Source organism: Meles meles, chromosome 7 (genome assembly GCF_922984935.1).
Source record: "Meles meles chromosome 7, mMelMel3.1 paternal haplotype, whole genome shotgun sequence".
NCBI lineage: Eukaryota > Metazoa > Chordata > Mammalia > Carnivora > Mustelidae > Meles > Meles meles.
In genome coordinates, this window is record NC_060072.1 from 93215981 (window position 1) to 93230088 (window position 14108).

At 35.5% G+C, this 14108-nt stretch overlaps 1 pseudogene; it reads right to left on the minus strand.

Moving 5' to 3' along the window:
• Positions 1-9620: 9620 nt before the first annotated feature.
• Positions 9621-10563, minus strand: LOC123947025 (annotated as a pseudogene).
• Positions 10564-14108: the final 3545 nt, after the last annotated feature.

Genomic DNA, 14108 nt, shown 5'->3' on the forward strand with positions numbered 1-14108 from the left:
CAGAATGGATAAAAAAACAAAACCCATCAGTATGTTGCCTACAAGAAACTCATTTTAGACGTGAAGACAACTCCAGATTGAAAGTGAGGGCGTGGAAAAAAATTTACCATGCTAATGGGCATCAGAAGAAAGCTGGGGTGGCAATCATTATATCAGATCAATTAGATTTTAAGCCAAAGACTATAATAAGAGATGAGGAAGGCAACTATATCATTCTCAAAGGGTCTGCCCAACAAGAAGATCTAACACTTTTAAATATCTATGCCCCTAACGTGGGAGCAGCCAGCTATATCAACCAATTAATAACAAAATCAAAGAAACACATCAATAATAATAGTAGAGGACTTTAACACTCTCCTCACTGAAATGGACAGATCGTCTAAGCAAAAGATCAACAAGGAAATAAAGGCCTTAAATGACACACTGGACCAGATGGACATCACAGATCTATTCAGAACATTTCATCCCAAAGCAAAAGAATACACATTCTTCTCTAGTGCACATGGAACCTTCTCCAGAGTAGATCACATCCTGGGTCACAAATCAGGTCTCAACCGGTATCAAAAGATTGGAATCATTCCCTGCATGTTTTCAGACCACAATGCTCTGAAGCTAGAACTCAATCACAAGAGGAAAGCTAGAAAGAACTCAAATACATGGAGACTAAACAGCACCTTCTAAAGAATGAATGTGTCAACCAGGAAATTAAAGAAGAATTGAAAAAATTCATGGAAAAAATGATAATGAAAACACAACGGTTCAAAATCTGTGGGACACAGCAAAGGCAGTCCTAAGAGGAAAATATATAGTGGTACAAGCCTTTCTCAAGAAACAAGAAAGGTCTCAAGTACACAACCTAACCCTACACGTAAAGGAGCTGGAGAAAGAACAAGAAAGAAACCTAAACTCAGCAGGAGAAGAGAAATCATAAAGACCAGAGAAGAAATCAATGAAATAGAAACCAAAAAAAATTAAAATAAATAAAAAAAAATCAATGAAACTAGGAGCTGGTTCTTTGAAAGAATCAATAAGATTGATAAACCCTTGGCCAGATTTATCAAAAAGGAAAGAGAAAGGACCCAAATAAATAAAATCATGAATGAAAGAGTAGAGATCACAACTAACATCAAAGAAATACAGACAATTATAAGAACATACTATGAGCAACTCTATGCCAACAAATTTGACAATCTGGAAGAAATGGATGCATTCCTAGAGACATATAAACTACCACAACTGAACCAGGAAGAAATAGAAAACCTGAACAGGCCCATAACCAGTAAGGAGATTGAAATAGTCATCAAAAATCTCCAAACAAACAAAAGCCCTGGGCCAGACGGCTTCGCAGGGCAATTCTACCAAACATTTAAAGAAGAACTAATTCCTATTCTCCTGAAACTGTTCCAAAAAATAGAAATGGAAGGAAAACTTCCAAACTCATTCTATGAGGCCAGCATCACCTTGATCCCAAAACCAGACAAGGATCCCACCAAAAAAGAGAACTACAGACCAATATCCTTGATGAACACAGACGCAAAAATTCTTGCCAAAATACTAGCCAATAGGATTCAACAGTACATTAAAAGGATTATTCACCACGATCAAGTGGGATTTATTCCAGGGCTGCAGGGTTGGTTCAACATCTGCAAATCAATCAATGTGATAGAACACATTAATAAAAGAAAGAACAAGAACCATATGATACTCTCAATAGATGCTGAAAAAGCATTTGACAAAGTACAGCATCCCTTCCTGATCAAAACTCTTCAAAGTGTAGGGATAGAGGGCACATACCTCAATATTATCAAAGCCATCTATGAAAACCCCACCGCAAATATCATTCTCAATGGAGAAAAACTGAAAGCTTTTCCGCTAAGGTCAGGAACACGGCAGGGATGTCCATTATCACCACTGCTATTCAACATAGTACTAGAAATCCTAGCCTCAGCAATCAGACAACAAAAAGAAATTAAAGGCATCCAAATTGGCAAAGAAGAACACAAACTATCACTCTTTGCAGATGTTATGATACTATATGTGGAGAACCCAAAAGCCTCCACTCCAAAACTGCTAGAACTTGTACAGGAATTCAGTAAAGTGTCAGGATATAAAATCAATGCACAGAAATCAGTTGCATTTCTGTACACCAACAACAAGACAGAAGAAAGAGAAATTAAGGAGTCAATCCCATTTACAATTGTACCCAAAACTATAAGACACCTAGGAATAAACCTAACCAAAGAGGCTAAGAATCTATACACAGAAAACTATAAAGTACTCATGAAAGAAATTGAGGAAGACACAAAGAAATGGAAAAATGTTCCATGCTCCTGGATGGGAAGAATTAATATTGTGAAAATGTCTATGCTACCTAAAGCAATCTACACATTTAATGCAATCCCTATCAAAATACCATCCATTTTTTTCAAAAAAAATGGAACAAATAATCCTCAAATTTATATGGAACCAGAAAAGACCTCGAATAGCCAAAGGAATATTGAAAAAGAAAGCCAAAGTTGGTGGCATCACAATTCTGGACTTCAAGCTCTATTACAAAGCTGTCATCATCAAGACAGCATGGTACTGTCACAAAAACAGACACATAAATCAATGGAACAGAACAGAGAGCCCAGAAATAGACCTTCAACTCTATGGTCAACTAATCTTTGACAAAGCAGGAAAGAATGTCCAATGGAAAAAAGACAGCCTCTTCAATAAATCGTGCTGGGAAAATTAGACAGCCACATGCAGAAAAATGAAATTGGACCACTTCCTTACACCACATACAAAAATAGACTCATAATGGATGAAGGACCTCAATGTGAGAAAGGATTCCATCAAAATCCTTGAGGAGAATGCAGGCAGCAACCTCTTCAACCTCAGCTGCAGCAACATCTTCCTAGGAACATCGGCAAAGGCAACGGAAGCAAGGGCAAAATGAACTATTGGGATTTCATCAAGATCAAAAGCTTTTGCACAGCAAAGGAAACAGTTAGCAAAACCAAAAGACAACTGACAGAATGGGAGAAGATATTTGCAAACGACATATCAGATAAAGGGCTAGTATCCAAAATCTATAAGGAACTTAGCAAACTCAACACCCAAAGAACAAACAATCCAATCAAGAAATGGGTAGAGGATATGAACAGACATTTCTGCAAAGAAGATATCCAGATGGCCAACAGATGCATGAAAAAGTGCTCCACATCACTCGGCATCAGGGAAATACAAATCAAAACCACAATGAGGTATCACCTCACACCACTCAGAGTGGCTAAAATTAACAAGTCAGGAAATGACAGATACTGGCGAGGATGCGGAGAAAGGGCAACCCTCCTACTCTGTTAGTGGGAATGCAAGCTGGTGCAACCACTGTGGAAAACAGCATGGAGGTTCCTCAAAATGTTGAAAATAGAACTACCCTTTGACTGAGCAATTGCACTATTGGGTATTTACCCTAAAGATACAAACGTAGTGACCCAAAGGGCAAGTGCTCCCGAATGTTTATAGCAGCAATGTATACAATAGCCAAAATATGGAAAGAACCGAGATGTCCATCAACAGATGAATGGATAAAGAAGAGGTGGCATATATATACAATGGAATACTATGAAGCCATCAAAAGAAATGAAATCTTGCCAATTGTGACGATGTGGATGGAACTAGAGGGTATTATGCTTAGCGGAATAAGTCATCGGAGAAAGACAACTATCATATGATCTCCCTGATATGAGGACATGGAGAAGCAACATGGGGGGTTAGGGGGATAGGAGAAGATTAAATAAAACAAGATGGGATTGAGAGGGAGACAAACCATAAGTGAGTCTTAATCTCACAAAACAAACGGGGTTGCTGAGGGGAGGTGGGGTTGGAAGGGGGCAGGGGATTATGGACATTAGGGAGGGTATGTGCTATGGTGAGTGCTGTGAAGTGTGTAAACCTGGTGATTCACAGACCTGTACCCCTGGGGATAAAAATACATTATATGTTTTAGAAAAAATAAGAAATAAAAGAAATAAAATATGTCTTCAAGAAAAAAAAAAAGAAATAATTTGCCAAAACTCACATAAGAATAATCCAAAAAAGGTTTATATCTATTAAAAATTCACTTAATAATTAATTACCTTCTAAAACAGATAGCATTAAACATTCCATGTTCATAGTTTCTTAGAATACTATTAAGATACCACCAAAGCAATTTATAGATTTATTTCAATCTCCATCAAATCCTAATAGTATTTCTTTTTTTTTTCAAAAATGGAACACAACCACCAAAAAAATGGAACAGTTGATTCTCAGATTCAAATAGAACTGCAAGGACACCTGAATATCCAAACCCATCCTGAAAAAGAAGAAAAAAGTGAGAAGATTCAAATATCCCAGTATCAAAGCACACTACAAATCCACAGTACTCAAAAGAATTGCGATATTGACAAAAGGACAGATAGATAGAAACATGGAATAAAATGAAGAGTCCAGAAATAAGCTTATACACCTATCACTAATTTTCCCTTAGGGCACCAAGATCAGTCAGTGGAGAAAGAATAGTGTTTTCAACAAACAGTACTGGCATAACTAGATAATCACATGTAAAAGAATAAAATTAGACTATTCAAAAATCACCTCAAATACAGTATATCTGTGTACTTAGATGTAAAAGCAGACTATCCAGGTCTTTTAAAAAGTTTGGATATATGACCTTAGATTTGGATTTGGCAGTGGATTTTTAGATATGGTATGAGCAACAAAGGATTAATTTGGACTGCATCAAATTTTAATCCTTTTGTTCATCTAAGGACATTATCAAGAAGTGAAAACAAAATCTACAGAAAGAGAGGAAACTATTTTCCCATTGTGTATCTTAAAAAGCTCTAGTATCCAGAATATATGAAAAAATTATTACAAATCAGCAACAACATCATAAAGAAATAACCCAATTAAAAATGTGCAAGGATTTGGGGATTTCTGGGTGGCTCAGTAGTTGAAGTGTCCGACTCTTGATTTCAGCTCAGGTCATGCTCTCATGGGTCCTGTGATCAGCCCTATGTCAGGCTCCATACTCAGTGGGGGATCTGCTTGAAGATTCCTTCCCTTTGACCCTTTCCCAACTCACACATCTGTGTGTGCAAGTGCACACATGCTCTCTCTCTCAAATAAATTAATGAGTCTTTTAAAAATGTGCAAAGAGGGGTACCTGGGTGTCTCAGTGGGTTGAGCCTCTGCCTTCGGCTCAGGTCATGGTCTCAGGGTCCTGGGATCAAGCCCCACATCAGTCTCTCTGCTCAGCAGGGAGCCTGCTTCCCCCTCTCTCTCTGCCTGCCTCTCTGCCTACTTCTGCTCTCTGTGTGTCAAATAAATAAATAAAATATTTTTTTTAATGTGCATGGATTTGAATACAAATTTCTTGAAATATCCAACAAGCACATGCAATGATGCACAATATTATGAGTCATTATGGAAATGCAAATCAATACCAATATACAACACTTCAAACCCTTTAGGATGACTCTAATTTTTAAAATGTGGATGTGTAGTAATTGGAATGCTTTTATATTGTTAGTGGAAATGTAAAATTGTGTAGTCACTACGGAAAAGTTTGGCACTGTATGTGGGCTAGAGATGTTTAGGTCAAGTTTGTGTTTTGTTAAAAGGCAGAGTCCACTGAAATCTGACTTACAGAATAGCAAATGCCATCATAAATAGTAATAGAGATATATAGACTTTTTATAAGATTTTATTTATTTATTCATTCATGCATTCATTCATTTAACAGAGAGAGCAAGAGAGTACAAGCAAGGGGAGAAGTCAAGGGAGAGAGAGAAGTAGGCTCCCCTCTGAGCAGGGAGCCAAAAGTGGGACTCAATCCCAGGGCCCTGGGATCATGATTTAAGCCTAAGGCAGCTGTTTAACCATCTGAGCCACCAGGCACCCCAAATATAGGCTTCTTTATTTTCTTTCTTTATTTTTATTTTTATATGGCTTTATTAATGCAATGTGTTATCCTTTTGTGAAGCTTGGATTAAAAGAAAAAAAATTCAGAGAGTTTTTTTTAAAAGAAAAAAAATTCATAGAGTTAGTGAATTTTTGAATGAAAATTGTATGAGTGAAGTTTTAGAGGATGTCACTGCTGACTAACAGAATATTAAAGGAGGTTGGGTGTCCACAGCAATGTGTTCATGAAGATATTAAGAGAGTAAGTATCTCTGTAAGCTTTCCTCTTTAATTCTCATTTTCCCCCTCTTCTCCTCCCATTTATCCCCCATCTTCATAGAAATCAGCTATGAGAAACCACACAGCAGTGACACCTTTTTTTCTTCTTGGACTGACCAATGATCTGCAATTGCAGGTGGTCATTTTTCTCCTCTTTATTTTTATCTTTACTTACTTGCTGAGTGTCACTGGGAATCCAACCATAATCACCCTCCCCCGATGAACTCTGATCCAAAAACACCTGTATATTTTTTCTCCAAAACTTCTCATTTTTAGAAATCTCACTCACAACTATCTGCATCCCAAATTTCTCATCAGTATGGCAACAGATGATAAGGAAGTAGGAAAGCTAAAGGGACTCCATTTCAGAAAGACTCCATCTCTGCGATTTTCTGCTAAGCCCCATTTACTCATGTTCCATACATAGCCTCTGAACAAGCCAAAGAAGCTACGTTCCCACCTCAAGGGAGAAGAAAATTCAACATTCTCTGAGTTTTGTCCTAGCCCCCAAACACCTGGTAACATCCAAGAAGAGCCAGATTCCAGACACGTTCTAGGACAGTAGCTTCAAACAAATTTTGCTGACACCAACATCAATACCCTTACCTTTAGTAATAGACAGAATAATCCCTGTTGTTCACCTGATACTCACTTTTCCCTGGATTCCTGGAGAAATATGCACCCTAGACCATTTTCTACTATAAACCCTCAGCCCCCCAAAACAACAAAAAGACTCATTCTCCTTTCCTTTCCAAGTCTCCCAGACACTCTACTATTCTGTCACTTACATTAATCAATAAGCTGTTTCTGCTTTCTCTGGCTCACATTTGAATTCTATCCTGTGGGAAGTCAAGGACCTCTTGGCTGGTCCTGTGGGACCCTCTCCTGTCCTCGGACCCAGACTGAATGCATCAATAAGGCCATTTCTTTTCTTTTCTTTTTTTTTAAGATTTTATTTATTTATTTGACAGAGATCACAAGTAGGCAGAGAGGCAGGCAGAGAGAGAGAGGGAAGCAGGCTCCCTGCTGAGCAGAGAGCCCAATGTAGGGATCGATCCCATGACCCGGAGATCATGACCTGAGCCGAAAGCAGAGGCTTTAACCCACTGAGCCACCCAGGCTCCCCACATCAATAACGCCATTTCTTACAACAGTTGTATAGCACAGTTGTTTTACATTGGCGTGGATGCAGACAAACTTTTTTTTCTGGTTCCTTAAGCCAATGTTTATCTTTGGACTAGTACTTCACAGACTCTGAGCAGACTTTTTAAAGATCTCTGTAGTTATAAACTATTTGAATAATGAGACCTTTATTGGTGAATAAAAAGTTTCAATTAAGTTTACTCTTTGAATGATCTAAACAATAATCTTGTTTTCAAAGGGATTGAAATTCCTAATTATGAAGCTTTCAGAAGAAATGGAAAAGAGAATTATAATAGTAGAGAATTAGAAAAAAATGTCTTTAATAGTCTCAGAAGAGTCTCAGAATCATTGAACGAAAGTAAAAGTAATCATACTTTCAGTAATAAATTTCAGAAATAGCTTGCAAATTTGTAAGTCAAATGAGAATTCTCTGTTGCCCATGAATTGCTATAAAAAGGCCAAATACAAAATTTTTTTGTAGGTCAGATTCTTAAAAAAAATAACCAACAATTGTGGTCAGATGCATTTATATAGGGTTTATAAGCAGATGAAAGTATTAACCTAATTACCCTGAAGAAAAGGAGTGAGATAGATGAAAGATATACTTCTATCACTTCCCTAAACCAAAAGTAAGGGTGGAATACCTACACAAAGGAAATGTATCTTTCCTAGATGGAAGTTTGCTGAATCTTTGAATATGGAGATGAACACTATTGTTGCCAAAGGAATAGAGTCTGTGCATTTTTTCTTCAGGTCAGAATTAACATAATTTTGCCAAGTAGAAAACAAGCTGGAATTGAGAGATAGATTTTGGCAAACAAATCTTACATCAGGTAATAATTTGACACTACATTGCTATGAAAAACACTGAATTTATTTCACAACAATTTTAGAAAATAGACGGGTAACATAGGATATACTGGTTGTATTCCAGACATAGGAATGAAAGGGCAGGAATTATAACTGTAAATTACATTTAAAAGGCTACCATGGTGATTCTTCATGAAACATTTCAACATTACTTAAATACCAGATGTAAGTCCAAAATACTTGTTACCTCTACGTGTATAATACCATATTAAGTACTAGTTGAACCACATTCTTGAACTGTTCAAAATAAACAATATCTTTTACTGGGTGCTAAACAGGCGCCTCGGTGGCTTTGTCAGTTAAGCATCCATCTCGGTTTTGGCTCAGATCATGATCTCAGGGTCCTGAGATCAAGGTCCACATCAGCTCTAGGCTCAGTGGGGAGTCCACTTCCCTTTCTCTGTGCCTCTCCCCCTGCTCTTGTACACACACACACTCTCTCTTAAATAAATGAAATAAAATCTTTTAAAACATTATCCTACTTTATATATGGAAATTCTGAGACACAAAAATTTTATGTATTCTGTGAAGTATTTGACATTGTAGTTGTAAGGAAACTTTACTGAAACCAGGCTGAATATCTCCAAAATCTTGTTTTAAACATTAGATATACTAATTCCTCAAATGCATGTGGTTATTTAATACCTCTGTGTTATTTGCATATATTTAGACTTAAGTCTTCTTTCCTTATATATATTTTTAGTCTCACTATTACTTTCTCCTAAAAGGCCTCCCAGAACTCCAGAATAACTTAGAAACTATACAGAACACCCCATAATATTTAATATCCTTGTATTACAACACTAATTATACACTATGTATTAATATTAGAGTTATGTGTTTGTCTCCTGTATGTAAGACAAACTTCTTAAATATAAGGATGGAGCACTTCGCAATGTCTGAAATAAGGGGGATATATAACAGATGTTTAATTGACAAATTAAGTATAGCAAATTATACTTATAAAAGGCGTATTTTTTAAAAGTCGTGGTTTCTAGAAGCTAATTTACAATCAAGAAGTGTTATTTAACGCTTGTGGTACAGATTTGAGAGGTGTTTTCATTAGGAATAAAAAATGTAATGGTAGGACTTAGCTGCAAGATTCTCCAAGACAATGTCCATAGCAGATAAGTAATTAGGCAGAAAAACATAGAAGAAATGAATGAGGGTGCCTAGGAGGTTCAGTCAGTTGAGCATCTGCTTTTGCCTCAGGTCATGATCCCGGGTCCCGGGATCAAACCCTTCATCAGGCTCCCTGGAAGCCGGCTTCTCCCTCTCCTTTCAGCTTCCACTCTGCTTATGCTATCTCTGTCTCAAATAAATGAACAAATTAAAAAAAAAGAAATGAATGATCTTTTTGTTTGTTTTTATAGCGAGGCTGTGATTTGTGGCATTCATTACAATTGCTTTTTTGAAAAACACATCTTTTGTAACATATCCCAGAAGACTTCTTTCACCTGCTGGTTCCTTAGGGTATAAATGAAGGGGTTTAGTAAAGGGGCAACTGAGGTATACAGCAAAGCTACACCTTTGGATACAGTCACCCTTTCTTTGGCAGATGGTTTAATATACATAAAGATGCAGCTCCCATAAGTCATGGAGACAACAATCATATGGGAAGTACAAGTGGAAAAAGCTTTGGTCCTTTGCTGTGCGGAAGGGAATTTCATAATGGTCTTCATGATGCAAGTGTAGGAGAGAATCACTAACACCAATGTGACTACAAGGGTCACCACAGCAAAGATAAAAGACATCAATTCTAGGACACGGGTATCTGTGCAGGATATCTGCAGGATAGGAGAAGTTTCACACATAAAGTGATCAATTATTTTGGAAGCACAGAAATTGAGCTTGAGTCCCATAAGCATAGGAGGAAAGATGATTAGGAATCCGGTTAGCCAAGAGGAAAGTACAAGCCAATAGCACACTCTGTTGTTCATAACGATTGGGTAATGCAAGGGTTTACAGATGGCAACATAGCGGTCATAGGACATAGCAGCCAGAAGGTAAAACTCTGTAACTCCCAGTAAAAGAAAAAAAAAACAATTGAGCTGCACAATCATTATATGAGATGGTTTTTTCTCTAGTCACAATGGTTATCAAGTATCTGGGAATACATACTGTTGTGAATATGATTTCTAAAAATGAGAAATTACGGAGAAAGAAATACATTGGTGTTTTGAGGCGAGGATCTAGCAGGGTGAGGAGGATAATGATTAAGTTCCCCATCAAGCTCAATGTGTAATTAAGAAAAAGAAACATGAAAATCACAATTTGCAATTGTGGGTCATCTGTCAGTCCCAGGAGAATGAACTCTATTTCCATTGATTGGTTTTTCATTTCTCTTATAGGCACCTTAACAAACATACATAAAAAAAAAAGACAAAAAATTAAACATACACATGAATATAATATATTGTAGTGTAATATAAATTTTCATATACATATACACATTAACCTATGTATAAATATATATAAACCTAAATACATATAAATAAGCCTGTGTATATAAATTAACTTAATTATATAGAAATTAACCTAAATATAAACAAATAAATAAATGTATATATACTAATTACACACCTTAACTAAACATATATGTTAACCTAAATATTTATTTATTTACCTAATGCAAGAAAAAGGTATATATTCTCAAATTGATCTATTTGGAAAGGATTTCTCCAGTCTGAAATTTGTGATGACACGTAATTACATGCTATGGCAATACTAAGTCCTTTTTCATCTCTTAGTTCTCTTTATTATAATATTTCTCACTTTTTTCTCTGGAAATTGAATATTTTCTTTGGTTAATATGCATTTTTTGCCCATTCCTCCTTAATGGACTCTACTCTGCATGAATAATTTAAATAAAAGAATATGAGTTATTTTAAATGTATTTTTCTAGCATTTTTATTCCATATATGCAAATACACTATGTTGTTCTGTGTTTTAGAGCATGTATCAGGATGATTTGCAAAATCAGGATATACATTTATATTACAAATCCTGTGATAGTCAATGACTAAGCAGGACTGATTTCCATTAATTCGGTAAAGTGAAATTTTTCTGCACCCAGAGTACACAATTATTATTACGAATTTTCTTCACTGGCTTTTCTATATTCAAATGGACAGTTTTTCAATATATATAACAAATACAGTAAAGTAAAACATGACAAAAACAAACAACATATTTTAATAAAAAGTGTTCTGTATTTTTTAAATTAACCTTTTTGAAGTTCCTACATGTGTCTACATAATTTAGGTCACTCCTTTTTATTTTACTTTCCCCATATTCTTTGCAGAATTGTTGAATACTAATAGAAATTATTGTAACGAAGTGAAATCTGCCACCCTAGAATGTGTCTCTTTGGCATGATCATTAATTTAAGCTAATTATTTTTGAGGAAAGGAAGACTCAGAATGTTTTTCCTTTTACGTCCTTTTTTTCCCTTTTACAACCTTTTACTTCCTCCTCAAATGTCTAAAAGAATTTAGATAATGCTCCAAATTTAGATAATGCTCCCTGCTCCAAAGGGAACCATCACCATAAACAACTACAATGTAATATGAAAGAGGTGTGATAGAGAGGGAGGAACTTTGCAAAGTCAGTTAAAATTCTTCTGTATATCCCATTGTTTCCATGTGGCCCAGTAAACATTTGTTCCTCAAACACTGACTCTTTTTTGTTTTCCTTTGAATTGTCTTCCTTCCCTTTGAAGTCCCAGACCTCCACATACCTCTTTGACCAGAATGGCATATAAGCCTCAATTGCCTGACTGCCTATTAGTCCCATATTCTCATGGAGCCACCCATATATTTGCAATTAATTTCATTTTCTCCTGTTAATCTGGCTCATGTCACTTTAATTCTTAAACCAGCCAAAAGAATCTTGAATATTAGGGTAACATTTTTCCTCCCTAACATTATATTAACCTGTTCTTTTTAAGTATAAGAATTCTACTTATTTCCATGACATACTATTCTCTTTTATGTGAAACATGCTAGTCTGTTTCATTATATGCATTACCTGCAGACTTATAAAGGAAATGATTTGCTAAAGCACTCTGTTATTTTTATTCTTTTGCATTTGTCTTATTAATATTGCTGCATATATATTAGTTTTTCTTATTTGGGGAAAGATATAACTGTTCAATTCTCAATGTGCTTTTCTGAAACATATTTTAGGGAATAGCTTTAATATTTTTAATGGTAATTGAAGCCTTGCAATCTTCAACTACTGTGTGGCCACAAAGTTTTTTATAAAAATATATGTTTATATCCTTTTTATAATTCCCATCTTGCTCTATTCTTATTTAAAAAGCTATGGTCCAGGAGTTCGCATACAGTTTCTGCTACCACGTGGATCTAACGGATTGTTCTAGAACTATGGTATTTCAGATTTTGGAAAAGAGATGTTCAGCATTTTTTCCACATTATTTTACTCAGGATAATAATTGATGAAGAGAATCAGAGAAAATGAAAGTTAGATGTAACTATATGTGAATAAAATAGATTACAATATCTGTTAATATACAACCATTAAAAAAAACCTGTAAACCTTAACAATGTAGTAGTCAAATTCAACTCCCTGATGGGATTTGTGCATTTAACTTAATTTCTGAGTTTGAAGTCAAGTTAAAATTATAGTCGCCTTACCTTCTGGCATCTACTGCATCTAGTGTCCCCTTATATGTACATGCCAGAGATGTATGTTAACATAACTAATCATGATTTTACTCTCTTATCTTCATATTTTATTTTATAAGCTGGGTATTTCCTATCAATGATTTTTGTGGGAGGGACCATGTACACATGGTCCTTCCATAAAGAATTTCCACATCCTTCAAATTTATACTCACATTGAAGTTCAGAACTCAAGTATTAATAATTTTAATGGACATCCATCTTCTTTTCCAGATAACTTGCATGTTGTGAAAGCTGGTTGTTCTAATTGCTATCATTCACAGCCTCAAATCGGTAATTATACATTAAAATAAAGTGAGGCAACTAAAAAATCTTGGGGCATCATGTGATGAAATTTAAACAACTATTCTGAGACTCCATATTGCTTTCTTTCCACTTATGAAATGCTGCAGCTTTATCATTTTCTATTTACTACAGTCAAGGGTTCTACTGAAATAAAGCAACGAGGAAAAAATCCCAAAACTCATCCATATGATCAAAGTTCCAAAAATACTAATTACTGGCAATAAAAAACACCATTGTAATCTACCTTAAACAAAAGCTGAAGTGAAAGTATCCCAGGAGAGTATCATTAATAATTTAGAATAATGGATGAAATATTTAACAGGATCATCAGCAGTTCACCGTCCTGGGGCAACACGGAAAAATCCCAAGCTGGTTTGTACAAGCCCAAGACACGGCCTTGCTTCTAATTAGCAACAAGTAATTTTAGACTTTATTGTAAACTATTTTACACTCTGGCACCTGATAGTATATTTATTTACATGTAACAAGCGTAACATTTTATCATATTAGTAGGTTGAGGTTTCAATTGGATATTTGGTGAAATTATTTTGAACTTTTAAGTGAACTGATTTTTAGCTATTAAATACACTTTATGATAATGCCCAAACCTGGAGATGATCCAATTTCCACCATCTGGTAAGTAGTTTAAAAAATTATGGCATGTACATACAAATGCAATAAACCAGACAGATTAAAAAAACACGATTGAGTCTTAGAAATATTACACTAAGTGAAAGAAGCCATATACAATGTCTACATATTCTGTGATTCTATTTCTATAATTCTGAAAAACACTCAACTATAGGGTTAGAAATCTGATCAATGGTTTTAGGGGCTAATGGTGAGAAGTGATTGACTACAAAAGTGTCATGAGAAAACTGTGTAGGATAATGG